The following is a 21,114-nucleotide window of genomic DNA, read 5'->3' on the forward strand; positions in this document are numbered from 1 at the left end:
CAGAAACAATGGATTTTTAGCTAGTGTAGTGGTTATCACGTTCGCCTAACGCGCGAAAGGTCCCCAGTTCGGAACTGGGCAGAAACAATGGATTTTTAGCTAAGCATTTTAATGCAAGGACCCTTTTTTTAGACAGTGCCTCCTACATTGGATGGTGTCTGGTATAGTTTCCGAGAAGTTTCTGTAGTGTAGTGGTTATCACGTTTGCCTAACACGCGAAAGGTCCCCAGTTCGAAACTGGGCAGAAACAATGGATTTTTAGCTAAGCATTTTCATGCAATGGCTCTTTTTTTAGAAAGTGCCTCCTACATTGTATCGTGTCTGGCTTTGTTTCTAAGATGTTTCTGTAGTGTAGTGGTTATCACGTTCGCCTTACACGCGAAAGGTCCCCAGTTCGAAACTGGGCAGAAACAAGTTTTTTTAACCTAAGCATTTTTCTTCAATGGCTCTATTTTATGAAAGTGACTCCTACATTGGTTGGTGTCTAGTATAGTTTCTGGGAAGTTTCTGTAGTGTAGTGGTTATCACGTTCGTCTCACACGCGAAAGGTGCCCAGTTCGAAACTGGGCAGAAACAAGGGATTTTTAGCTAAGCATTTTAATGCAATGGCTCTTTTTTTAGAAAGTGCCTCCTACATTGGATGGTGTCTGGCTTAGTTTCTAAAACGGTAGAAACTGGGCAGAAACAAGTGTTTTTAACCTAAGCATTTTTCTTCAATGACTCTGTTTTTAGAAAGTGCCTCCTACATTGGTTGGTGTCTGGTATAGTTTCCGAGTAGTTTCTGTAGTGTAGTGGTTATCACGTTCGCCTAACACGCGAAAGGTCCCCAGTTTGAAACTGGGCAGAAACAATGGATTTTTAGCTAAGCATTTTAATGCAATGGCCCTTTTTTTAGACAGTGCCTCCTACATTGGATGGTGTCTGGCTTAGTTTCTAAGACGGTAGAAACTGGGCAGAAACAAGTGTTTTTAACCTAAGCATTTTTCTTCAATGACTCTGTTTTTAGAAAGTGCCTCCTACATTGGTTGGTGTCTGGTATAGTTTCCGAGAAGTTTCTGTAGTGTAGTGGTTATCACGTTCGCCTAACACGCGAAAGGTCCCCAGTTCGAAACTGGGCAGAAACAATGGATTTTTAGCTAAGCATTTTAATGCAATGGCCCTTTTTTTAGACAGTGCCTCCTACATTGGTTGGTGTCTAATTTAGTTTCTGAGAAGTTTCTGTAGTGTAGTGGTTATCACGTTCGCCTCACACGCGAAAGGTCCCCAGTTCGAAACTGGGCAGAAACAATGGATTTTTAGCTAAGCATTTTCATGCAATGGCTCTTTTTTTAGAAAGTGCCTCCTACATTGGTTGGTGTCTGGTATAGTTTCCGAGAAGTTTCTGTAGTGTAGTGGTTATCACGTTTGCCTAACACGCGAAAGGTCCCCAGTTCGAAACTGGGCAGAAACAATGGTTTTTTAGCTAAGCATTTTAATGCAAGGACCCTTTTTTAGACAGTGCCTCCTACATTGGATGGTGTCTGGTATAGTTTCCGAGAAGTTTCTGTAGTGTAGTGGTTATCACGTTTGCCTAACACGCGAAAGGTCCCAAGTTCGAAACTGGGCAGAAACAATGGATTTTTAGCTAAGCATTTTAATGCAATGGCCCTTTTTTTAGACAGTGCCTCTTACATTGGTTGGTGTCTAGTATAGTTTCTGAGAAGTTTCTGTAGTGTAGTGGTTATCACGTTCGCCTCACACGCGAAAGGTCCCCAGTTCGAAACTGGGCAGAAACAAGTGTTTTTAACCTAAGCATTTTTCTTCAATGACTTTGTTTTTAGAAAGTGCCTCCTACATTGGTTGGTGTCTGGTATAGTTTCCGAGAAGTTTCTTTAGTGTAGTGGTTATCACGTTCGCCTAACACGCGAAAGGTCCCCAGTTCGAAACTGGGCAGAAACAATGGATTTTTAGCTAAGCATTTTAATGCAATGGCCCTTTTTTAGACAGTGCCTCCTACATTGGATGGTGTCTGGTATAGTTTCCGAGAAGTTTCTGTAGTGTAGTGGTTATCACGTTTACCTAACACGCGAAAGGTCCCAAGTTCGAAACTGGGCAGAAACAATGGATTTTTAGCTAAGCATTTTGATGCAATGGCCCTTTTTTTAGACAGTGCCTCTTACATTGGTTGGTGTCTAGTATAGTTTCTGAGAAGTTTCTGTAGTGTAGTGGTTATCACGTTCGCCTCACACGCGAAAGGTCCCCAGTTCAAAACTGGGCAGAAACAAGTGTTTTTAACCTAAGCATTTTTCTTCAATGACTCTGTTTTTAGAAAGTGCCTCCTACATTGGTTGGTGTCTGGTATAGTTTCCGAGAAGTTTCTTTAGTGTAGTGGTTATCACGTTCGCCTAACACGCGAAAGGTCCCCAGTTCGAAACTGGGCAGAAACAATGGATTTTTAGCTAAGCATTTTAATGCAATGGCCCTTTTTTAGACAGTGCCTCCTACATTGGATGGTGTCTGGCTTAGTTTCTAAGACGGTAGAAACTTTGCAGAAACAAGTGTTTTTAACCTAAGCATTTTTCTTCAATGACTCTGTTTTTAGAAAGTGCCTCCTACATTGGTTGGTGTCTGGTATAGTTTCCGAGAAGATTCTGTAGTGTAGTGGTTATCACATTCACCTAACACGCGAAAGGTCCCCAGTTCGAAACTGGGCCGAAACAATGGATTTTTAGCTAAGCATTTTCATTCAATGGCTCTTTTTTTAGAAAGTGCCTCCTACATTGGATGGTGTCTGGCGTAGTTTCTAAGACGTTTCTGTAGTGTAGTGGTTATCACGTTCGCCTTACACGCAAAAGGTCCCCAGTTCGAAACTGGGCAGAAACAAGTGTTTTTATCCTAATCATTTTTCTTCAATGGCTCTATTTTATGAAAGTGACTCCTACATTGGTTGGTGTCGTGTATAGTTTCTGAGAAGTTTCTGTAGTGTAGTGGTTATCACGTTCGCCTCACACGCGAAAGGTCCCCAGTTCGAAACTGGGCAGAAACAATAGATTTTTAGCTAAGCATTTTCATTCAATGGCTCTTTTTTTAGAAAGTGCCTCCTACATTGGATGGTGTCTGGCGTAGTTTCTAAGACGTTTCTGTAGTGTAGTGGTTATCACGTTCGCCTTACACGCGAAAGGTCCTCAGTTCGAAACTGGGCAGAAACAAGTGTTTTTAACCTAAGCATTTTTCTTCAATGACTTTGTTTTTAGAAAGTGCCTCCTACATTGGTTGGTGTCTGGTATAGTTTCCGAGAAGTTTCTGTAGTGTAGTGGTTATCACGTTCGCCTAACACGCGAAAGGTTCCCAGTTCAAAACTGGGCAGAAGCAATGGATTTTTAGCTAAGCATTTTAATGCAATGGCCCTTTTTTTAGACAGTGCCTGCTACATTGGATGGTGTCTGGCTTAGTTTCTAAGACGGTAGAAACTGGGCAGAAACAAGTGTTTTTAACCTAAGCATTTTTCTTCAATGACTCTGTTTTTAGAAAGTGCCTCCTACATTGGTTGGTGTCTGGTATAGTTTCCGAGAAGTTTCTGTAGTGTAGTGGTTATCACGTTCGCCTAACACGCGAAAGGTCCCCAGTTCAAAACTGGGCAGAAACAATGGATTTTTAGCTAAGCATTTTAATGCAATGGCCCTTTTTTTAGACAGTGCCTGCTACATTGGATGGTGTCTGGCTTAGTTTCTAAGACGGTAGAAACTGGGCAGAAACAAGTGTTTTTAACCTAAGCATTTTTCTTCAATGACTCTGTTTTTAGAAAGTGCCTCCTACATTGGTTGGTGTCTGGTATAGTTTCCGAGAAGTTTCTGTAGTGTAGTGGTTATCAAGTTCGCCTAACACGCGAAAGGTCCCCAGTTCGAAACTGGGCAGAAACAATGGATTTTTAGCTAAGCATTTTAATGCAAGGACCCTTTTTTTAGACAGTGCCTCCTACATTGGATGGTGTCTGGTATAGTTTCCGAGAAGTTTCTGTAGTGTAGTGGTTATCACGTTTGCCTAACACGCGAAAGGTCCCCAGTTCGAAACTGGGCAGAAACAATGGATTTTTAGCTAAGCATTTTCATGCAATGGCTCTTTTTTTAGAAAGTGCCTCCTACATTGTATCGTATCTGGCTTTGTTTCTAAGATGTTTCTGTAGTGTAGTGGTTATCACGTTCGCCTTACACGCGAAAGGTCCCCAGTTCGAAACTGGGCAGAAACAAGTCTTTTTAACCTAAGCATTTTTCTTCAATGGCTCTATTTTATGAAAGTGACTCCTACATTGGTTGGTGTCGTGTATAGTTTCTGAGAAGTTTCTGTAGTGTAGTGGTTATCACGTTCGCCTCACACGCGAAAGGTCCCCAGTTCGAAACTGGGCAGAAACAATGGATTTTTAGCTAAGCATTTTCATTCAATGGCTCTTTTTTTAGAAAGTGCCTCCTACATTGGATGGTGTCTGGCGTAGTTTCTAAGACGTTTCTGTAGTGTAGTGGTTATCACGTTCGCCTTACACGCGAAAGGTCCTCAGTTCGAAACTGGGCAGAAACAAGTGTTTTTAACCTAAGCATTTTTCTTCAATGACTTTGTTTTTAGAAAGTGCCTCCTACATTGGTTGGTGTCTGGTATAGTTTCCGAGAAGTTTCTGTAGTGTAGTGGTTATCACGTTCGCCTAACACGCGAGAGGTCCCCAGTTCGAAACTGGGCAGAAACAATGGATTTTTAGCAAAGCATTTTAATGCAATGGCCCTTTTTTTAGACAGTGCCTCCTACATTGGATGGTGTCTGGCTTAGTTTCTAAGACGGTAGAAACTGGGCAGAAACAAGTGTTTTTAACCTAAGCATTTTTCTTCAATGACTCTGTTTTTAGAGAGTGCCTCCTACATTGGTTGGTGTCTGGTATAGTTTCCGAGAAGTTTCTGTAGTGTAGTGGTTATCACGTTCGCCTAACACGCGAAAGGTCCCCAGTTCAAAACTGGGCAGAAACAATGGATTTTTAGCTAAGCATTTTAATGCAATGGCCCTTTTTTTAGACAGTGCCTGCTACATTGGATGGTGTCTGGCTTAGTTTCTAAGACGGTAGAAACTGGGCAGAAACAAGTGTTTTTAACCTAAGCATTTTTCTTCAATGACTCTGTTTTTAGAAAGTGCCTCCTACATTGGTTGGTGTCTGGTATAGTTTCCGAGAAGTTTCTGTAGTGTAGTGGTTATCAAGTTCGCCTAACACGCGAAAGGTCCCCAGTTCGAAACTGGGCAGAAACAATGGATTTTTAGCTAAGCATTTTAATGCAAGGACCCTTTTTTTAGACAGTGCCTCCTACATTGGATGGTGTCTGGTATAGTTTCCGAGAAGTTTCTGTAGTGTAGTGGTTATCACGTTTGCCTAACACGCGAAAGGTCCCCAGTTCGAAACTGGGCAGAAACAATGGATTTTTAGCTAAGCATTTTCATGCAATGGCTCTTTTTTTAGAAAGTGCCTCCTACATTGTATCGTGTCTGGCTTTGTTTCTAAGATGTTTCTGTAGTGTAGTGGTTATCACGTTCGCCTTACACGCGAAAGGTCCCCAGTTCGAAACTGGGCAGAAACAAGTTTTTTTAACCTAAGCATTTTTCTTCAATGGCTCTATTTTATGAAAGTGACTCCTACATTGGTTGGTGTCTAATATAGTTTCTGGGAAGTTTCTGTAGTGTAGTGGTTATCACGTTCGTCTCACACGCGAAAGGTCCCCAGTTCGAAACTGGGCAGAAACAATGGATTTTTAGCTAAGCATTTTAATGCAATGGCTCTTTTTTTAGAAAGTGCCTCCTACATTGGATGGTGTCTGGCTTAGTTTCTAAAACGGTAGAAACTGGGCAGAAACAAGTGTTTTTAACCTAAGCATTTTTCTTCAATGACTCTGTTTTTAGAAAGTGCCTCCTACATTGGTTGGTGTCTGGTATAGTTTCCGAGAAGTTTCTGTAGTGTAGTGGTTATCACATTCACCTAACACGAGAAAGGTCCCCAGTTCGAAACTGGGCAGAAACAATGGATTTTTAGCTAAGCATTTTAATGCAATGGCCCTTTTTTTAGACAGTGCCTCCTACATTGGTTGGTGTCTAATTTAGTTTTTGAGAAGTTTCTGTAGTGTAGTGGTTATCACGTTCGCCTCACACGCGAAAGGTCCCCAGTTCGAAACTGGGCAGAAACAATGGATTTTTAGCTAAGCATTTTCATGCAATGGCTCTTTTTTTAGAAAGTGCCTCCTACATTGGTTGGTGTCTGGTATAGTTTCCGAGAAGTTTCTGTAGTGTAGTGGTTATCACGTTCGCCTAACACGTGAAAGGTCCCCAGTTCGAAACTGGGCAGAAACAATGGTTTTTTAGCTAAGCATTTTAATGCAAGGACCCTTTTTTAGACAGTGCCTCCTACATTGGATGGTGTCTGGTATAGTTCCCGAGAAGTTTCTGTAGTGTAGTGGTTATCACGTTTGCCTAACACGCGAAAGGTCCCAAGTTCGAAACTGGGCAGAAACAATGGATTTTTAGCTAAGCATTTTAATGCAATGGCCCTTTTTTTAGACAGTGCCTCTTACATTGGTTGGTGTCTAGCATAGTTTCTGAGAAGTTTCTGTAGTGTAGTGGTTATCACGTTCGCCTCACACGCAAAAGGTCCCCAGTTCGAAACTGGGCAGAAACAAGTGTTTTTAACCTAAGCATTTTTCTTCAATGACTATGTTTTTAGAAAGTGCCTCCTACATTGGTTGGTGTCTGGTATAGTTTCCGAGAAGTTTCTGTAGTGTAGTGGTTATCACATTCAACCTAACACGCGAAAGGTCCCCAGTTCGAAACTGGGCAGAAACAATGGATTTTTAGCTAAGCATTTTCATTCAATGGCTCTTTTTTTAGAAAATGCCTTCTACATTGTATCGTGTCTGGCTTTGTTTCTAAGATGTTTCTGTAGTGTAGTGGTTATCACGTTCGCCTTACACGCGAAAGGTCCTCAGTTCGAAACTGGGCAGAAACAAGTGTTTTTAACCTAAGCATTTTTCTTCAATGACTTTGTTTTTAGAAAGTGCCTCCTACATTGGTTGGTGTCTGGTATAGTTTCCGAGAAGTTTCTGTAGTGTAGTGGTTATCACGTTCGCCTAACACGCGAAAGGTCCCCAGTTCGAAACTGGGCAGAAACAACGGATTTTTAGCTAAGCATTTTAATGCAATGGCCCTTTTTTTAGACAGTGCCTGCTACATTGGATGGTGTCTGGCTTAGTTTCTAAGACGGTAGAAACTGGGCAGAAACAAGTGTTTTTAACCTAAGCATTTTTCTTCAATGACTCTGTTTTTAGAAAGTGCCTCCTACATTGGTTGGTGTCTGGTATAGATTCCGAGAAGTTTCTGTAGTGTAGTGGTTATCACGTTCGCCTAACACGCGAAAGGTCCCCAGTTCGAAACTGGGCAGAAACAATGTTTTTTTAGCTAAGCATTTTAATGCAAGGACCCTTTTTTTAGACAGTGCCTCCTACATTGGATGGTGTCTGGTATAGTTTCCGAGAAGTTTCTGTAGTGTAGTGGTTATCACGTTTGCCTAACACGCGAAAGGTCCCCAGTTCGAAACTGGGCAGAAACAATGGATTTTTAGCTAAGCATTTTCATGCAATGGCTCTTTTTTTAGAAAGTGCCTCCTACATTGGTTGGTGTCTGGTATAGTTTCCGAGAAGTTTCTGTAGTGTAGTGGTTATCACGTTTGCCTAACACGCGAAAGGTCCCCAGTTCGAAACTGGGCAGAAACAATGGTTTTTTAGCTAAGCATTTTAATGCAAGGACCCTTTTTTAGACAGTGCCTCCTACATTGGATGGTGTCTGGTATAGTTTCCGAGAAGTTTCTTTAGTGTAGTGGTTATCACGTTCGCCTAACACGCGAAAGGTCCCCAGTTCGAAACTGGGCAGAAACAATGGATTTTTAGCTAAGCATTTTAATGCAATGGCCCTTTTTTAGACAGTGCCTGCTACATTGGATGGTGTCTGGCTTAGTTTCTAAGACGGTAGAAACTGGGCAGAAACAAGTGTTTTTAACCTAAGCATTTTTCTTCAATGACTCTGTTTTTAGAAAGTGCCTCCTACATTGGTTGGTGTCTTGTATAGTTTCCGAGAAGTTTCTGTAGTGTAGTGGTTATCACGTTCGCCTAACACGCGAAAGGTCCCCAGTTCGAAACTGGGCAGAAACAATGGATTTTTAGCTAAGCATTTTCATTCAATGGCTCTTTTTTTAGAAAGTGCCTCCTACATTGGATGGTGTCTAGCGTAGTTTCTAATACGTTTCTGTAGTGTAGTGGTTATCACGTTCGCCTTACACGCAAAAGGTCCCCAGTTCGAAACTGGGCAGAAACAAGTGTCTTTATCCTAATCATTTTTCTTCAATGGCTCTATTTTATGAAAGTGACTAACACGCGAAAGGTCCCCAGTTCGAAACTGGGCAGAAACAATGGATTTTTAGCTAAGAATTTTAATGCAATGGCCATTTTTTTAGACAGTGCCTGCTACATTGGATGGTGTCTGGCTTAGTTTCTAAGACGGTAGAAACTGGGCAGAAACAAGTGTTTTTAACCTAAGCATTTTTCTTCAATGACTCTGTTTTTAGAAAGTGCCTCCTACATTGGTTGGTGTCTGGTATAGTTTCCGAGAAGTTTCTGTAGTGTAGTGGTTATCATGTTCGCCTAACACGCGAAAGGTCCCCAGTTCGAAACTGGGCAGAAACAATGGATTTTTAGCTAAGCATTTTAATGCAATGGCCCTTTTTTTAGACAGTGCCTCCTACATTGGTTGGTGTCTAATTTAGTTTCTGAGAAGTTTCTGTAGTGTAGTGGTTATCACGTTCGCCTCACACGCGAAAGGTCCCCAGTTCGAAACTGGGCAGAAAAAATGGATTTTTAGCTAAGCATTTTCATGCAATGGCTCTTTTTTTAGAAAGTGCCTCCTACATTGGTTGGTGTCTGGTATAGTTTCCGAGAAGTTTCTGTAGTGTAGTGGTTATCACGTTCGCCTAACACGCGAAAGGTCCCCAGTTCGAAACTGGGCAGAAACAATGGTTTTTTAGCTAAGCATTTTAATGCAAGGACCCTTTTTTAGACAGTGCCTCCTACATTGGATGGTGTCTGGTATAGTTTCCGAGAAGTTTCTGTAGTGTAGTGGTTATCACGTTTGCCTAACACGCGAAAGGTCCCAAGTTCGAAACTGGGCAGAAACAATGGATTTTTAGCTAAGCATTTTAATGCAATGGCCCTTTTTTTAGACAGTGCCTCTTACATTGGTTGGTGTCTAGTATAGTTTCTGAGAAGTTTCTGTAGTGTAGTGGTTATCACGTTAGCCTCACACGCGAAAGGTCCCCAGTTCGAAACTGGGCAGAAACAATGGATTTTTAGCTAAGCATTTTCATGCAATGGCTCTTTTTTTAGAAAGTGCCTCCTACATTGGATGGTGTCTGGCTTAGTTTCTAAGACGTTTCTGTAGTGTATTGGTTATCACGTTCGCCTTACACGCGAAAGGTCCCCAGTTCGAAACTGGGCAGAAACAAGTGTTTTTAACCTAAGCATTTTTCTTCAATGACTCTGTTTTTAGAAAGTGCCTCCTACATTGGTTGGTGTCTGGTATAGTTTCCGAGAAGTTTCTGTAGTGTAGTGGTTATCACATTCACCTAACACGCGAAAGGTCCCCAGTTCGAAACTGGGCAGAAACAATGGATTTTTAGCTAAGCATTTTCATTCAATGGCTCTTTTTTTAGAAAGTGACTCCTACATTGGATGGTGTCTGGCGTAGTTTCTAAGACGTTTCTGTAGTGTAGTGGATATCACGTTCGCCTAACACGCGAAAGGTCCCCAGTTCGAAACTGGGCAGAAACAATGGATTTTTAGCTAAGCATTTTAATGCAATGGCCCTTTTTTTAGACAGTGCCTCCTACATTGGATGGTGTCTGGCTTAGTTTCTAAGACGGTAGAAACTGGGCAGAAACAAGTGTTTTTAACCTAAGCATTTTTCTTCAATGACTCTGTTTTTAGAAAGTGCCTCCTACATTGGTTGGTGTCTGGTATAGTTTCCGAGAAGTTTCTGTAGTGTAGTGGTTATCACATTCACCTAACACGAGAAAGGTCCCCAGTTCGAAACTGGGCAGAAACAATGGATTTTTAGCTAAGCATTTTCATGCAATGGCTCTTTTTTTAGAAAGTGCCTCCTACATTGGATGGTGTCTGGCATAGTTTCTAAGACATTTCTGTAGTGTAGTGGTTATCACGTTCGCCTTACACGCAAAAGGTCCCCAGTTCGAAACTGGGCAGAAACAAGTGTTTTTAACCTAATCATTTTTCTTCAATGGCTCTATTTTATGAAAGTGACTCCTACATTGGTTGGTGTCGTGTATAGTTTCTGAGAAGTTTCTGTAGTGTAGTGGTTATCACGTTCGCCTCACACGTGAAAGGTCCACAGTTCGAAACTGGGCAGAAACAATGGATTTTTAGCTAAGCATTTTCATGCAATGGCTCTTTTTTTAGAAAATGCCTTCTACATTGTATCGTGTCTGGCTTTGTTTCTAAGATGTTTCTGTAGTGTAGTGGTTATCACGTTCGCCTTACACGCGAAAGGTCCTCAGTTCGAAACTGGGCAGAAACAAGTGTTTTTAACCTAAGCATTTTTCTTCAATGACTTTGTTTTTAGAAAGTGCCTCCTACATTGGTTGGTGTCTGGTATAGTTTCCGAGAAGTTTCTGTAGTGTAGTGGTTATCACGTTCGCCTAACACGCGAAAGGTCCCCAGTTCGAAACTGGGCAGAAACAATGGATTTTTAGCAAAGCATTTTAATGCAATGGCTCTTTTTTTAGAAAGTGTCTCCTACATTGGATGGTGTCTGGCTTAGTTTCTAAGACGGTAGAAACTGGGCAGAAACAAGTGTTTTTAACCTAAGCATTTTTCTTCAATGACTCTGTTTTTAGAAAGTGCCTCCCACATTGGTTGGTGTCTGGTATAGTTTCCGAGAAGTTTCTGTAGTGTAGTGGTTATCACGTTCGCCTAACACGTGAAAGGTCCCCAGTTCGAAACTGGGCAAAAACAATGGATTTTTAGCTAAGCATTTTCATGCAATGGCTCTTTTTTTAGAAAGTGCCTCCTACATTGGTTGGTGTCTGGTATAGTTTCCGAGAAGTTTCTGTAGTGTAGTGGTTATCACGTTCGCCTGACACGCGAAAGGTCCCCAGTTCGAAACTGGGCAGAAACAATGGATTTTTAGCTAAGCATTTTAATGCAATGGCCCTTTTTTTAGACAGTGCCTCTTACATTGGTTGGTGTCTAGTATAGTTTCTGAGAAGTTTCTGTAGTGTAGTGGTTATCACATTCGCTTCACACGCGAAAGGTCCCCAGTTCGAAACTGGGCAGAAACCATGGATTTTTAGCTAAGCATTTTCATGCAATGGCTCTTTTTTTAGAAAGTGCCTCCTTCATTGGATGGTGTCTGGCTTAGTTTCTAAGACGTTTTTGTAGTGTAGTGGTTATCACTTTCGCCTCACACGCGAAAGGTCCCCAGTTCGAAACTGGGCAGAAACAAGTGTTTTTAACCTAAGCATTTTTATTCAATGACTCTGTTTTTAGAAAGTGCCTCCTACATTGGTTGGTGTCTAGTATAGTTTCTGGGAAGTTTCTGTAGTGTAGTGGTTATCACGTTCGCCTCACACGCGAAAGGTCCCCAGTTCGAAACTGGGCAGAAATAATGGATTTTTAGCTAAGCATTTTCATGCAATGGCTCTTTTTTTAGAAAGTGCCTCCTACATTGGATGGTGTCTGGCTTAGTTTCTAAGACGGTAGAAACTGGGCAGAAACAAGTGTTTTTAACCTAAGCATTTTTTTTCAATGACTCTGTTTTTAGAAAGTGCCTCCTACATTGGTTGGTGTCTGGTATAGTTTCCGAGAAGTTTCTGTAGTGTAGTGGTTATCACGTTCGCCTAACACGTGAAAGGTCCCCAGTTCGAAACTGGGCAGAAACAATGGGTTTTTAGCTAAGCATTTTCATGCAATGGCTCTTTTTTTAGAAAGTGCCTCCTACATTGGTTGGTGTCTGGTATAGTTTCCGAGAAGTTTCTGTAGCGTAGTGGTTATCACGTTCGCCTAACACGCGAAAGGTCCCCAGTTCGAAACTGGGCAGAAACAATGGATTTTTAGCTAAGCATTTTAATGCAATGGCCCTTTTTTTAGACAGTGCCTCCTACATTGGTTGGTGTCTAGTATAGTTTCTGAGAAGTTTCTGTAGTGTAGTCGTTATCACGTTCGCCTCACACGCGAAAGGTCCCCTGTTCGAAACTGGGCAGAAACAATGGATTTTTAGCTAAGCATTTTCATGCAATGGCTCTTTTTTTAGAAAGTGCCTCCTACATTGGATGGTGTCTGGCTTAGTTTCTAAGAAGTTTCTGTAGTGTAGTGGTTATCACGTTCGCCTAACACGCGAAAGGTCCCCAGTTCGAAACTGGGCAGAAACAATGGATTTTTAGCTAAGCATTTTCATTCAATGGCTCTTTTTTTAGAAAGTGCCTCCTACATTGGATGGTGTCTAGCGTAGTTTCTAAGACGTTTCTGTAGTGTAGTGGTTATCACGTTCGCCTTACACGCAAAAGGTCCCCAGTTCGAAACTGGGCAGAAACAAGTGTTTTTATCCTAATCATTTTTCTTCAATGACTTTGTTTTTAGAAAGTGCCTCCTACATTGGTTGGTGTCTGGTATAGTTTCCGAGAAGTTTCTGTAGTGTAGTGGTTATCACGTTCGCCTAACACGCGAGAGGTCCCCAGTTCGAAACTGGGCAGAAACAATGGATTTTTAGCTAAGCATTTTAATGCAATGGCCCTTTTTTTAGACAGTGCCTCTTACATTGGTTGGTGTCTAGTATAGTTTCTGAGAAGTTTCTGTAGTGTAGTGGTTATCACGTTCGCCTCACACGCGAAAGGTCCCCAGTTCGAAACTGGGCAGAAACAAGTGTTTTTAACCTAAGCATTTTTCTTCAATGACTCTGTTTTTAGAAAGTGCCTCCTACATTGGTTGGTGTCTGGTATAGTTTCCGAGAAGTTTCTTTAGTGTAGTGGTTATCACGTTCGCCTAACACGCGAAAGGTCCCCAGTTCGAAACTGGGCAGAAACAATGGATTTTTAGCTAAGCATTTTAATGCAATGGCTCTTTTTTTAGAAAGTGCCTCCTACATTGGATGGTGTCTGGCATAGTTTCTAAGACGTTTCTGTAGTGTAGTGGTTATCACGTTCGCCTTACACGCGAAAGGTCCCCAGTTCGAAACTGGGCAGAAACAAGTGTTTTTAACCTAAACAATTTTCTTCAATGGCTCTATTTTATGAAAGTGCCTCCTACATTGGTTGGTGTCTTGTATAGATTCTGAGAAGTTTCTGTAGTGTAGTGGTTATCACGTTCGCCTCACACGCGAAAGGTCCCCAGTTCGAAACTGGGCAGAAACAATGGATTTTTAGCTAAGCATTTTCATGCAATGGCTCTTTTTTTAGAAAGTGCCTCCTACATTGGATGGTGTCTGGCTTAGTTTCTAAAACGGTAGAAACTGGGCAGAAACAAGTGTTTTTATCCTAAGTATTTTTCTTCAATGACTCTGTTTTTAGAAAGTGCCTCCTACATTGGTTGGTGTCTGGTATAGTTTCCGAGAAGTTTCTGTAGTGTAGTGGTTATCACGTTCGCCTAACACGCGAAAGGTCCCCAGTTCGAAACTGGGCAGAAACAATGGATTTTTAGCTAAGCATTTTAATGCAATGGCCCTTTTTTTAGACAGTGCCTCCTACATTGGATAGTGTCTGGCTTAGTTTCTAAGACGGTAGAAACTGGGCAGAAACAAGTGTTTTTAACCTAAGCATTTTTCTATAATGACTCTGTTTTTAGAAAGTGCCTCCTACATTGGTTGGTGTCTGGTATAGTTTCCGAGAAGTTTCTGTAGTGTAGTGGTTATCACGTTCGCCTAACACGCGAAAGGTCCCCCGTTCGAAACTGGGAAGAAACAATGGATTTTTAGCTAAGCATTTTAATGCAATGGCCCTTTTTTAGACAGTGCCTCCTACATTGGATGGTGTCTGGCTTAGTTTCTAAGACGGTAGAAACTGGGCAGAAACAAGTGTTTTTAACCTAAGCATTTTTCTTCAATGACTTTTTTTAGACAGTGCCTCCTACATTGGTTGGTGTCTATAATAGTTTCTGAGAAGTTTCTGTAGTGTAGTGGTTATCACGTTCGCCTAACACGCGAAAGGTCCCCCGTTCGAAACTGGGAAGAAACAATGGATTTTTAGCTAAGCATTTTAATGCAATGGCCCTTTTTTAGACAGTGCCTCCTACATTGGATGGTGTCTGGCTTAGTTTCTAAGACGGTAGAAACTGGGCAGAAACAAGTGTTTTTAACCTAAGCATTTTTCTTCAATGACTCTGTTTTTAGAAAGTGCCTCCTACATTTGTTGGTGTCTGGTATAGTTTCCGAGAAGTTTCTGTAGTGTAGTGGTTATCACGTTCGCCTAACACGCGAAAGGTCCCCGGTTCGAAACGGGGCAGAAATAATGCATTTTTAGCTAAGCATTTTAATGCAATGGCCCTTTTTTTAGACAGTGCCTCCTACATTGGATGGTGTCTGGCTTAGTTTCTAAGATGGTAGAAACTGGGCAGAAACAAGTGTTTTTAACCTAAGCATTTTTCTTCAATGACTCTGTTTTTAGAAAGTGCCTCCTACATTGGTTGGTGTCTGGTATAGTTTCCGAGAAGTTTCTGTAGTGTAGTAGTTATCACGTTCGCCTAACACGCGAAAGGTCCCCAGTTTGAAACTGGGCAGAAACAATGTATTTTTAGCTAAGCATTTTAATGCAATGGCCCTTTTTTTAGACAGTGCCTCCTACATTGGTTGGTGTCTATAATAGTTTCTGAGAAGTTTCTGTAGTGTAGTGGTTATCACGTTCGCCTCACACGCGAAAGGTCCCCAGTTCGAAACTGGGAAGAAACAATGGATTTTTAGCTAAGCATTTTCATGCAATGACTCATTTTTTAGAAAGTGCCTCCTACATTGGATGGTGTCTGGCTTAGTTTCTAAGACGTTTCTGTAGTGTAGTGGTTATCACGTTCGCCTTACACGCGAAAGGTCCTCAGTTCGAAACTGGGCAGAAACAAGTGTTTTTAACCTAAGCATTTTTCTTCAATGACTCTGTTTTTAGAAAGTGCCTCCTACATTGGTTGGTGTCTGGTATAGTTTCTGAGAAGTTTCTGTAGTGTAGTGGTTATCACGTTCGCCTAACACGCGAAAGGTCCCCAGTTCGAAACTGGGCAGAAACAATGGATTTTTAGCTAAGCATTTTAATGCAATGGCCCTTTTTTTAGACAGTGCCTCCTACATTGGATGGTGTCTGGCTTAGTTTCTAAGACGGTAGAAACTGGGCAGAAACAAGTGTTTTTAACCTAAGCATTTTTCTTCAATGACTCTGTTTTTAGAAAGTGCCTCCTACATTGGTTGGTGTCTGGTATAGTTTCCGAGAAGTTTCTGTAGTGTAGTGGTTATCACGTTCGCCTAACACGCGAAAGGTCCCCAGTTCGAAACTGGGCAGAAACAATGGATTTTTAGCTAAGCATTTTAATGCAATGGCCCTTTTTTTAGACAGTGCCTCCTACATTGGTTGGTGTCTAGTATAGTTTCTGAGAAGTTTCTGTAGTATAGTGGTTATCAAGTTCGCCTCACACGCGAAAGGTCCCCAGTTCGAAACTGGGCAGAAACAATGGATTTTTAGCTAAGCATTTTCATGCAATGGCTCTTTTTTTAGAAAGTGCCTCCTACATTGGATGGTGTCTGGCTTAGTTTCTAAGACGTTTTTGTAGTGTAGTGGTTATCACGTTCGCCTTACACGCGAAAGGTCCTCAGTTCGAAACTGGGCAGAAACAAGTGTTTTTAACCTAAGCATTTTTCTTCAATGACTCTGTTTTTAGAAAGTGCCTCCTACATTGGTTGGTGTCTGGCTTAGTTTCTAAGACGGTAGAAACTGGGCAGAAACAAGTGTTTTTAACCTAAGCATTTTTCTTCAATGACTCTGTTTTTAGAAAGTGCCTCCTACATTGGTTGGTGTCTGGTATAGTTTCCGAGAAGTTTCTGTAGTGTAGTGGTTATCACATTCACCTAACTCGCGAAAGGTCCCAAGTTCGAAACTGGGCAGAAACAATGGATTTTTAGCTAAGCATTTTCATGCAATGGCTCTTTTTTTAGAAAGTGCCTCCTACATTGGATGGTGTCTGGCTTAGCTTCTAAGACGTTTTTGTAGTGTAGTGGTTATCACGTTCGCCTTGCACGCAAAAGGTCCTCAGTTCGAAACTGGGCAGAAACAAGTGTTTTTAACCTAAGCATTTTTCTTCAATGACTCTGTTTTTAGAAAGTGCCTCCTACATTGGTTGGTGTCTGGCTTAGTTTCTAAGACGGTAGAAACTGGGCAGAAACAAGTGTTTTTAACCTAAGCATTTTTCTTCAATGACTCTGTTTTTAGAAAGTGCCTCCTACATCGGTTGGTGTCTGGTATAGTTTCCGGGAAGTTTCTGTTGTGTAGTGGTTATCACGTTCGCCTAACACGCGAAAGGTCCCCAGTTCGAAACTGGGCAGAAACAAGCGTTTTTAACCTAAGCATTTTTCTTCAATGACTCTGTTTTTAGAAAGTGCCTCCTACATTTGTTGGTGTCTGGTATAGTTTCCGAGAAGTTTCTGTAGTGTAGTGGTTATCACGTTCGCCTAACACGCGAAAGGTCCCCGGTTCGAAACGGGGCAGAAATAATGCATTTTTAGCTAAGCATTTTAATGCAATGGCCCTTTTTTTAGACAGTGCCTCCTACATTGGATGGTGTCTGGCTTAGTTTCTAAGACGGTAGAAACTGGGCAGAAACAAGTGTTTTTAACCTAAGCATTTTTCTTCAATGACTCTGTTTTTAGAAAGTGCCTCCTACATTGGTTGGTGTCTGGTATAGTTTCCGAGAAGTTTCTGTAGTGTAGTAGTTATCACGTTCGCCTAACACGCGAAAGGTCCCCAGTTTGAAACTGGGCAGAAACAATGTATTTTTAGCTAAGCATTTTAATGCAATGGCCCTTTTTTTAGACAGTGCCTCCTACATTGGTTGGTGTCTATAATAGTTTCTGAGAAGTTTCTGTAGTGTAGTGGTTATCACGTTCGCCTCACACGCGAAAGGTCCCCAGTTCGAAACTGGGAAGAAACAATGGATTTTTAGCTAAGCATTTTCATGCAATGACTCATTTTTTAGAAAGTGCCTCCTACATTGGATGGTGTCTGGCTTAGTTTCTAAGACGTTTCTGTAGTGTAGTGGTTATCACGTTCGCCTTACACGCGAAAGGTCCTCAGTTCGAAACTGGGCAGAAACAAGTGTTTTTAACCTAAGCATTTTTCTTCAATGACTCTGTTTTTAGAAAGTGCCTCCTACATTGGTTGGTGTCTGGTATAGTTTCTGAGAAGTTTCTGTAGTGTAGTGGTTATCACGTTCGCCTAACACGCGAAAGGTCCCCAGTTCGAAACTGGGCAGAAACAATGGATTTTTAGCTAAGCATTTTAATGCAATGGCCCTTTTTTTAGACAGTGCCTCCTACATTGGATGGTGTCTGGCTTAGTTTCTAAGACGGTAGAAACTGGGCAGAAACAAGTGTTTTTAACCTAAGCATTTTTCTTCAATGACTCTGTTTTTAGAAAGTGCCTCCTACATTGGTTGGTGTCTGGTATAGTTTCCGAGAAGTTTCTGTAGTGTAGTGGTTATCACGTTCGCCTAACACGCGAAAGGTCCCCAGTTCGAAACTGGGCAGAAACAATGGATTTTTAGCTAAGCATTTTAATGCAATGGCCCTTTTTTTAGACAGTGCCTCCTACATTGGTTGGTGTCTAGTATAGTTTCTGAGAAGTTTCTGTAGTATAGTGGTTATCAAGTTCGCCTCACACGCGAAAGGTCCCCAGTTCGAAACTGGGCAGAAACAATGGATTTTTAGCTAAGCATTTTCATGCAATGGCTCTTTTTTTAGAAAGTGCCTCCTACATTGGATGGTGTCTGGCTTAGTTTCTAAGACGTTTTTGTAGTGTAGTGGTTATCACGTTCGCCTTACACGCGAAAGGTCCTCAGTTCGAAACTGGGCAGAAACAAGTGTTTTTAACCTAAGCATTTTTCTTCAATGACTCTGTTTTTAGAAAGTGCCTCCTACATTGGTTGGTGTCTGGCTTAGTTTCTAAGACGGTAGAAACTGGGCAGAAACAAGTGTTTTTAACCTAAGCATTTTTCTTCAATGACTCTGTTTTTAGAAAGTGCCTCCTACATTGGTTGGTGTCTGGTATAGTTTCCGAGAAGTTTCTGTAGTGTAGTGGTTATCACATTCACCTAACTCGCGAAAGGTCCCAAGTTCGAAACTGGGCAGAAACAATGGATTTTTAGCTAAGCATTTTCATGCAATGGCTCTTTTTTTAGAAAGTGCCTCCTACATTGGATGGTGTCTGGCTTAGCTTCTAAGACGTTTTTGTAGTGTAGTGGTTATCACGTTCGCCTTGCACGCAAAAGGTCCTCAGTTCGAAACTGGGCAGAAACAAGTGTTTTTAACCTAAGCATTTTTCTTCAATGACTCTGTTTTTAGAAAGTGCCTCCTACATTGGTTGGTGTCTGGCTTAGTTTCTAAGACGGTAGAAACTGGGCAGAAACAAGTGTTTTTAACCTAAGCATTTTTCTTCAATGACTCTGTTTTTAGAAAGTGCCTCCTACATCGGTTGGTGTCTGGTATAGTTTCCGGGAAGTTTCTGTTGTGTAGTGGTTATCACGTTCGCCTAACACGCGAAAGGTCCCCAGTTCGAAACTGGGCAGAAACAAGCGTTTTTAACCTAAGCATTTTTCTTCAATGACTCTGTTTTTAGAAAGTGCCTCCTACATTTGTTGGTGTCTGGTATAGTTTCCGAGAAGTTTCTGTAGTGTAGTGGTTATCACGTTCGCCTAACACGCGAAAGGTCCCCGGTTCGAAACGGGGCAGAAATAATGCATTTTTAGCTAAGCATTTTAATGCAATGGCCCTTTTTTTAGACAGTGCCTCCTACATTGGATGGTGTCTGGCTTAGTTTCTAAGACGGTAGAAACTGGGCAGAAACAAGTGTTTTTAACCTAAGCATTTTTCTTCAATGACTCTGTTTTTAGAAAGTGCCTCCTACATTGGTTGGTGTCTGGTATAGTTTCCGAGAAGTTTCTGTAGTGTAGTAGTTATCACGTTCGCCTAACACGCGAAAGGTCCCCAGTTTGAAACTGGGCAGAAACAATGTATTTTTAGCTAAGCATTTTAATGCAATGGCCCTTTTTTTAGACAGTGCCTCCTACATTGGTTGGTGTCTATAATAGTTTCTGAGAAGTTTCTGTAGTGTAGTGGTTATCACGTTCGCCTCACACGCGAAAGGTCCCCAGTTCGAAACTGGGAAGAAACAATGGATTTTTAGCTAAGCATTTTCATGCAATGACTCATTTTTTAGAAAGTGCCTCCTACATTGGATGGTGTCTGGCTTAGTTTCTAAGACGTTTCTGTAGTGTAGTGGTTATCACGTTCGCCTTACACGCGAAAGGTCCTCAGTTCGAAACTGGGCAGAAACAAGTGTTTTTAACCTAAGCATTTTTCTTCAATGACTCTGTTTTTAGAAAGTGCCTCCTACATTGGTTGGTGTCTGGTATAGTTTCTGAGAAGTTTCTGTAGTGTAGTGGTTATCACGTTCGCCTAACACGCGAAAGGTCCCCAGTTCGAAACTGGGCAGAAACAATGGATTTTTAGCTAAGCATTTTAATGCAATGGCCCTTTTTTTAGACAGTGCCTCCTACATTGGATGGTGTCTGGCTTAGTTTCTAAGACGGTAGAAACTGGGCAGAAACAAGTGTTTTTAACCTAAGCATTTTTCTTCAATGACTCTGTTTTTAGAAAGTGCCTCCTACATTGGTTGGTGTCTGGTATAGTTTCCGAGAAGTTTCTGTAGTGTAGTGGTTATCACGTTCGCCTAACACGCGAAAGGTCCCCAGTTCGAAACTGGGCAGAAACAATGGATTTTTAGCTAAGCATTTTAATGCAATGGCCCTTTTTTTAGACAGTGCCTCCTACATTGGTTGGTGTCTAGTATAGTTTCTGAGAAGTTTCTGTAGTATAGTGGTTATCAAGTTCGCCTCACACGCGAAAGGTCCCCAGTTCGAAACTGGGCAGAAACAATGGATTTTTAGCTAAGCATTTTCATGCAATGGCTCTTTTTTTAGAAAGTGCCTCCTACATTGGATGGTGTCTGGCTTAGTTTCTAAGACGTTTTTGTAGTGTAGTGGTTATCACGTTCGCCTTACACGCGAAAGGTCCTCAGTTCGAAACTGGGCAGAAACAAGTGTTTTTAACCTAAGCATTTTTCTTCAATGACTCTGTTTTTAGAAAGTGCCTCCTACATTGGTTGGTGTCTGGCTTAGTTTCTAAGACGGTAGAAACTGGGCAGAAACAAGTGTTTTTAACCTAAGCATTTTTCTTCAATGACTCTGTTTTTAGAAAGTGCCTCCTACATTGGTTGGTGTCTGGTATAGTTTCCGAGAAGTTTCTGTAGTGTAGTGGTTATCACATTCACCTAACTCGCGAAAGGTCCCAAGTTCGAAACTGGGCAGAAACAATGGATTTTTAGCTAAGCATTTTCATGCAATGGCTCTTTTTTTAGAAAGTGCCTCCTACATTGGATGGTGTCTGGCTTAGCTTCTAAGACGTTTTTGTAGTGTAGTGGTTATCACGTTCGCCTTGCACGCAAAAGGTCCTCAGTTCGAAACTGGGCAGAAACAAGTGTTTTTAACCTAAGCATTTTTCTTCAATGACTCTGTTTTTAGAAAGTGCCTCCTACATTGGTTGGTGTCTGGCTTAGTTTCTAAGACGGTAGAAACTGGGCAGAAACAAGTGTTTTTAACCTAAGCATTTTTCTTCAATGACTCTGTTTTTAGAAAGTGCCTCCTACATCGGTTGGTGTCTGGTATAGTTTCCGGGAAGTTTCTGTTGTGTAGTGGTTATCACGTTCGCCTAACACGCGAAAGGTCCCCAGTTCGAAACTGGGCAGAAACAAGCGTTTTT

The 21,114-nt window shown here is 41.5% G+C and overlaps 55 non-coding genes across 55 annotated transcripts; all 55 read left to right on the forward strand.

Annotated features, from left to right (window-relative positions):
• The first annotated feature begins 177 nt into the window (after window positions 1-177).
• TRNAV-AAC (transfer RNA valine (anticodon AAC)) lies at window positions 178-250 on the forward strand. Its single transcript has one exon. It is a non-coding gene; the product is annotated as a tRNA-Val (tRNA).
• Window positions 251-340: 90 nt separating this feature from the next.
• On the forward strand, window positions 341-413 carry TRNAV-UAC (transfer RNA valine (anticodon UAC)). Its single transcript has one exon. It is a non-coding gene; the product is annotated as a tRNA-Val (tRNA).
• Window positions 414-1,051: 638 nt separating this feature from the next.
• On the forward strand, window positions 1,052-1,124 carry TRNAV-AAC (transfer RNA valine (anticodon AAC)). Its single transcript has one exon. It is a non-coding gene; the product is annotated as a tRNA-Val (tRNA).
• Window positions 1,125-1,214: 90 nt separating this feature from the next.
• Window positions 1,215-1,287, forward strand: TRNAV-CAC (transfer RNA valine (anticodon CAC)). The gene has a single exon. It is a non-coding gene; the product is annotated as a tRNA-Val (tRNA).
• Window positions 1,288-1,377: 90 nt separating this feature from the next.
• TRNAV-AAC (transfer RNA valine (anticodon AAC)) lies at window positions 1,378-1,450 on the forward strand. The gene has a single exon. It is a non-coding gene; the product is annotated as a tRNA-Val (tRNA).
• A 252-nt stretch (window positions 1,451-1,702) lies between these two features.
• TRNAV-CAC (transfer RNA valine (anticodon CAC)) lies at window positions 1,703-1,775 on the forward strand. Its single transcript has one exon. It is a non-coding gene; the product is annotated as a tRNA-Val (tRNA).
• Window positions 1,776-2,190: 415 nt separating this feature from the next.
• Window positions 2,191-2,263, forward strand: TRNAV-CAC (transfer RNA valine (anticodon CAC)). Its single transcript has one exon. It is a non-coding gene; the product is annotated as a tRNA-Val (tRNA).
• A 689-nt stretch (window positions 2,264-2,952) lies between these two features.
• Window positions 2,953-3,025, forward strand: TRNAV-CAC (transfer RNA valine (anticodon CAC)). The gene has a single exon. It is a non-coding gene; the product is annotated as a tRNA-Val (tRNA).
• A 90-nt stretch (window positions 3,026-3,115) lies between these two features.
• TRNAV-UAC (transfer RNA valine (anticodon UAC)) lies at window positions 3,116-3,188 on the forward strand. The gene has a single exon. It is a non-coding gene; the product is annotated as a tRNA-Val (tRNA).
• A 364-nt stretch (window positions 3,189-3,552) lies between these two features.
• TRNAV-AAC (transfer RNA valine (anticodon AAC)) lies at window positions 3,553-3,625 on the forward strand. Its single transcript has one exon. It is a non-coding gene; the product is annotated as a tRNA-Val (tRNA).
• A 364-nt stretch (window positions 3,626-3,989) lies between these two features.
• Window positions 3,990-4,062, forward strand: TRNAV-AAC (transfer RNA valine (anticodon AAC)). The gene has a single exon. It is a non-coding gene; the product is annotated as a tRNA-Val (tRNA).
• A 90-nt stretch (window positions 4,063-4,152) lies between these two features.
• TRNAV-UAC (transfer RNA valine (anticodon UAC)) lies at window positions 4,153-4,225 on the forward strand. Its single transcript has one exon. It is a non-coding gene; the product is annotated as a tRNA-Val (tRNA).
• A 90-nt stretch (window positions 4,226-4,315) lies between these two features.
• On the forward strand, window positions 4,316-4,388 carry TRNAV-CAC (transfer RNA valine (anticodon CAC)). The gene has a single exon. It is a non-coding gene; the product is annotated as a tRNA-Val (tRNA).
• A 90-nt stretch (window positions 4,389-4,478) lies between these two features.
• TRNAV-UAC (transfer RNA valine (anticodon UAC)) lies at window positions 4,479-4,551 on the forward strand. Its single transcript has one exon. It is a non-coding gene; the product is annotated as a tRNA-Val (tRNA).
• Window positions 4,552-4,641: 90 nt separating this feature from the next.
• Window positions 4,642-4,714, forward strand: TRNAV-AAC (transfer RNA valine (anticodon AAC)). Its single transcript has one exon. It is a non-coding gene; the product is annotated as a tRNA-Val (tRNA).
• A 201-nt stretch (window positions 4,715-4,915) lies between these two features.
• Window positions 4,916-4,988, forward strand: TRNAV-AAC (transfer RNA valine (anticodon AAC)). The gene has a single exon. It is a non-coding gene; the product is annotated as a tRNA-Val (tRNA).
• A 364-nt stretch (window positions 4,989-5,352) lies between these two features.
• Window positions 5,353-5,425, forward strand: TRNAV-AAC (transfer RNA valine (anticodon AAC)). The gene has a single exon. It is a non-coding gene; the product is annotated as a tRNA-Val (tRNA).
• Window positions 5,426-5,515: 90 nt separating this feature from the next.
• On the forward strand, window positions 5,516-5,588 carry TRNAV-UAC (transfer RNA valine (anticodon UAC)). Its single transcript has one exon. It is a non-coding gene; the product is annotated as a tRNA-Val (tRNA).
• A 90-nt stretch (window positions 5,589-5,678) lies between these two features.
• TRNAV-CAC (transfer RNA valine (anticodon CAC)) lies at window positions 5,679-5,751 on the forward strand. The gene has a single exon. It is a non-coding gene; the product is annotated as a tRNA-Val (tRNA).
• A 364-nt stretch (window positions 5,752-6,115) lies between these two features.
• On the forward strand, window positions 6,116-6,188 carry TRNAV-CAC (transfer RNA valine (anticodon CAC)). The gene has a single exon. It is a non-coding gene; the product is annotated as a tRNA-Val (tRNA).
• Window positions 6,189-6,278: 90 nt separating this feature from the next.
• On the forward strand, window positions 6,279-6,351 carry TRNAV-AAC (transfer RNA valine (anticodon AAC)). The gene has a single exon. It is a non-coding gene; the product is annotated as a tRNA-Val (tRNA).
• Window positions 6,352-6,603: 252 nt separating this feature from the next.
• On the forward strand, window positions 6,604-6,676 carry TRNAV-CAC (transfer RNA valine (anticodon CAC)). The gene has a single exon. It is a non-coding gene; the product is annotated as a tRNA-Val (tRNA).
• Window positions 6,677-6,930: 254 nt separating this feature from the next.
• On the forward strand, window positions 6,931-7,003 carry TRNAV-UAC (transfer RNA valine (anticodon UAC)). Its single transcript has one exon. It is a non-coding gene; the product is annotated as a tRNA-Val (tRNA).
• Window positions 7,004-7,093: 90 nt separating this feature from the next.
• TRNAV-AAC (transfer RNA valine (anticodon AAC)) lies at window positions 7,094-7,166 on the forward strand. The gene has a single exon. It is a non-coding gene; the product is annotated as a tRNA-Val (tRNA).
• Window positions 7,167-7,367: 201 nt separating this feature from the next.
• TRNAV-AAC (transfer RNA valine (anticodon AAC)) lies at window positions 7,368-7,440 on the forward strand. The gene has a single exon. It is a non-coding gene; the product is annotated as a tRNA-Val (tRNA).
• A 90-nt stretch (window positions 7,441-7,530) lies between these two features.
• Window positions 7,531-7,603, forward strand: TRNAV-AAC (transfer RNA valine (anticodon AAC)). Its single transcript has one exon. It is a non-coding gene; the product is annotated as a tRNA-Val (tRNA).
• Window positions 7,604-7,693: 90 nt separating this feature from the next.
• TRNAV-AAC (transfer RNA valine (anticodon AAC)) lies at window positions 7,694-7,766 on the forward strand. Its single transcript has one exon. It is a non-coding gene; the product is annotated as a tRNA-Val (tRNA).
• A 362-nt stretch (window positions 7,767-8,128) lies between these two features.
• Window positions 8,129-8,201, forward strand: TRNAV-AAC (transfer RNA valine (anticodon AAC)). Its single transcript has one exon. It is a non-coding gene; the product is annotated as a tRNA-Val (tRNA).
• A 458-nt stretch (window positions 8,202-8,659) lies between these two features.
• Window positions 8,660-8,732, forward strand: TRNAV-AAC (transfer RNA valine (anticodon AAC)). The gene has a single exon. It is a non-coding gene; the product is annotated as a tRNA-Val (tRNA).
• A 253-nt stretch (window positions 8,733-8,985) lies between these two features.
• Window positions 8,986-9,058, forward strand: TRNAV-AAC (transfer RNA valine (anticodon AAC)). Its single transcript has one exon. It is a non-coding gene; the product is annotated as a tRNA-Val (tRNA).
• Window positions 9,059-9,799: 741 nt separating this feature from the next.
• TRNAV-AAC (transfer RNA valine (anticodon AAC)) lies at window positions 9,800-9,872 on the forward strand. The gene has a single exon. It is a non-coding gene; the product is annotated as a tRNA-Val (tRNA).
• A 690-nt stretch (window positions 9,873-10,562) lies between these two features.
• Window positions 10,563-10,635, forward strand: TRNAV-UAC (transfer RNA valine (anticodon UAC)). The gene has a single exon. It is a non-coding gene; the product is annotated as a tRNA-Val (tRNA).
• A 90-nt stretch (window positions 10,636-10,725) lies between these two features.
• TRNAV-AAC (transfer RNA valine (anticodon AAC)) lies at window positions 10,726-10,798 on the forward strand. Its single transcript has one exon. It is a non-coding gene; the product is annotated as a tRNA-Val (tRNA).
• Window positions 10,799-11,162: 364 nt separating this feature from the next.
• Window positions 11,163-11,235, forward strand: TRNAV-GAC (transfer RNA valine (anticodon GAC)). Its single transcript has one exon. It is a non-coding gene; the product is annotated as a tRNA-Val (tRNA).
• Window positions 11,236-11,488: 253 nt separating this feature from the next.
• TRNAV-CAC (transfer RNA valine (anticodon CAC)) lies at window positions 11,489-11,561 on the forward strand. The gene has a single exon. It is a non-coding gene; the product is annotated as a tRNA-Val (tRNA).
• A 90-nt stretch (window positions 11,562-11,651) lies between these two features.
• Window positions 11,652-11,724, forward strand: TRNAV-CAC (transfer RNA valine (anticodon CAC)). The gene has a single exon. It is a non-coding gene; the product is annotated as a tRNA-Val (tRNA).
• Window positions 11,725-11,925: 201 nt separating this feature from the next.
• Window positions 11,926-11,998, forward strand: TRNAV-AAC (transfer RNA valine (anticodon AAC)). The gene has a single exon. It is a non-coding gene; the product is annotated as a tRNA-Val (tRNA).
• Window positions 11,999-12,414: 416 nt separating this feature from the next.
• Window positions 12,415-12,487, forward strand: TRNAV-AAC (transfer RNA valine (anticodon AAC)). The gene has a single exon. It is a non-coding gene; the product is annotated as a tRNA-Val (tRNA).
• A 253-nt stretch (window positions 12,488-12,740) lies between these two features.
• TRNAV-AAC (transfer RNA valine (anticodon AAC)) lies at window positions 12,741-12,813 on the forward strand. Its single transcript has one exon. It is a non-coding gene; the product is annotated as a tRNA-Val (tRNA).
• A 90-nt stretch (window positions 12,814-12,903) lies between these two features.
• TRNAV-CAC (transfer RNA valine (anticodon CAC)) lies at window positions 12,904-12,976 on the forward strand. Its single transcript has one exon. It is a non-coding gene; the product is annotated as a tRNA-Val (tRNA).
• Window positions 12,977-13,229: 253 nt separating this feature from the next.
• Window positions 13,230-13,302, forward strand: TRNAV-UAC (transfer RNA valine (anticodon UAC)). The gene has a single exon. It is a non-coding gene; the product is annotated as a tRNA-Val (tRNA).
• A 90-nt stretch (window positions 13,303-13,392) lies between these two features.
• On the forward strand, window positions 13,393-13,465 carry TRNAV-CAC (transfer RNA valine (anticodon CAC)). The gene has a single exon. It is a non-coding gene; the product is annotated as a tRNA-Val (tRNA).
• A 201-nt stretch (window positions 13,466-13,666) lies between these two features.
• TRNAV-AAC (transfer RNA valine (anticodon AAC)) lies at window positions 13,667-13,739 on the forward strand. The gene has a single exon. It is a non-coding gene; the product is annotated as a tRNA-Val (tRNA).
• A 1,345-nt stretch (window positions 13,740-15,084) lies between these two features.
• On the forward strand, window positions 15,085-15,157 carry TRNAV-UAC (transfer RNA valine (anticodon UAC)). The gene has a single exon. It is a non-coding gene; the product is annotated as a tRNA-Val (tRNA).
• Window positions 15,158-15,247: 90 nt separating this feature from the next.
• Window positions 15,248-15,320, forward strand: TRNAV-AAC (transfer RNA valine (anticodon AAC)). Its single transcript has one exon. It is a non-coding gene; the product is annotated as a tRNA-Val (tRNA).
• Window positions 15,321-15,521: 201 nt separating this feature from the next.
• Window positions 15,522-15,594, forward strand: TRNAV-AAC (transfer RNA valine (anticodon AAC)). Its single transcript has one exon. It is a non-coding gene; the product is annotated as a tRNA-Val (tRNA).
• Window positions 15,595-16,284: 690 nt separating this feature from the next.
• TRNAA-UGC (transfer RNA alanine (anticodon UGC)) lies at window positions 16,285-16,357 on the forward strand. The gene has a single exon. It is a non-coding gene; the product is annotated as a tRNA-Ala (tRNA).
• Window positions 16,358-17,321: 964 nt separating this feature from the next.
• On the forward strand, window positions 17,322-17,394 carry TRNAV-UAC (transfer RNA valine (anticodon UAC)). Its single transcript has one exon. It is a non-coding gene; the product is annotated as a tRNA-Val (tRNA).
• A 90-nt stretch (window positions 17,395-17,484) lies between these two features.
• TRNAV-AAC (transfer RNA valine (anticodon AAC)) lies at window positions 17,485-17,557 on the forward strand. The gene has a single exon. It is a non-coding gene; the product is annotated as a tRNA-Val (tRNA).
• Window positions 17,558-17,758: 201 nt separating this feature from the next.
• Window positions 17,759-17,831, forward strand: TRNAV-AAC (transfer RNA valine (anticodon AAC)). The gene has a single exon. It is a non-coding gene; the product is annotated as a tRNA-Val (tRNA).
• A 690-nt stretch (window positions 17,832-18,521) lies between these two features.
• Window positions 18,522-18,594, forward strand: TRNAA-UGC (transfer RNA alanine (anticodon UGC)). Its single transcript has one exon. It is a non-coding gene; the product is annotated as a tRNA-Ala (tRNA).
• Window positions 18,595-19,558: 964 nt separating this feature from the next.
• On the forward strand, window positions 19,559-19,631 carry TRNAV-UAC (transfer RNA valine (anticodon UAC)). Its single transcript has one exon. It is a non-coding gene; the product is annotated as a tRNA-Val (tRNA).
• A 90-nt stretch (window positions 19,632-19,721) lies between these two features.
• Window positions 19,722-19,794, forward strand: TRNAV-AAC (transfer RNA valine (anticodon AAC)). Its single transcript has one exon. It is a non-coding gene; the product is annotated as a tRNA-Val (tRNA).
• A 201-nt stretch (window positions 19,795-19,995) lies between these two features.
• Window positions 19,996-20,068, forward strand: TRNAV-AAC (transfer RNA valine (anticodon AAC)). The gene has a single exon. It is a non-coding gene; the product is annotated as a tRNA-Val (tRNA).
• Window positions 20,069-20,758: 690 nt separating this feature from the next.
• Window positions 20,759-20,831, forward strand: TRNAA-UGC (transfer RNA alanine (anticodon UGC)). The gene has a single exon. It is a non-coding gene; the product is annotated as a tRNA-Ala (tRNA).
• The last annotated feature ends 283 nt before the right edge of the window (window positions 20,832-21,114 follow it).

The sequence above is a fragment of the Crinia signifera genome, chromosome 3 (assembly GCF_055691185.1).
Source record: "Crinia signifera chromosome 3, ASM5569118v1, whole genome shotgun sequence".
Classification (NCBI taxonomy): Eukaryota; Metazoa; Chordata; class Amphibia; order Anura; family Myobatrachidae; genus Crinia; species Crinia signifera.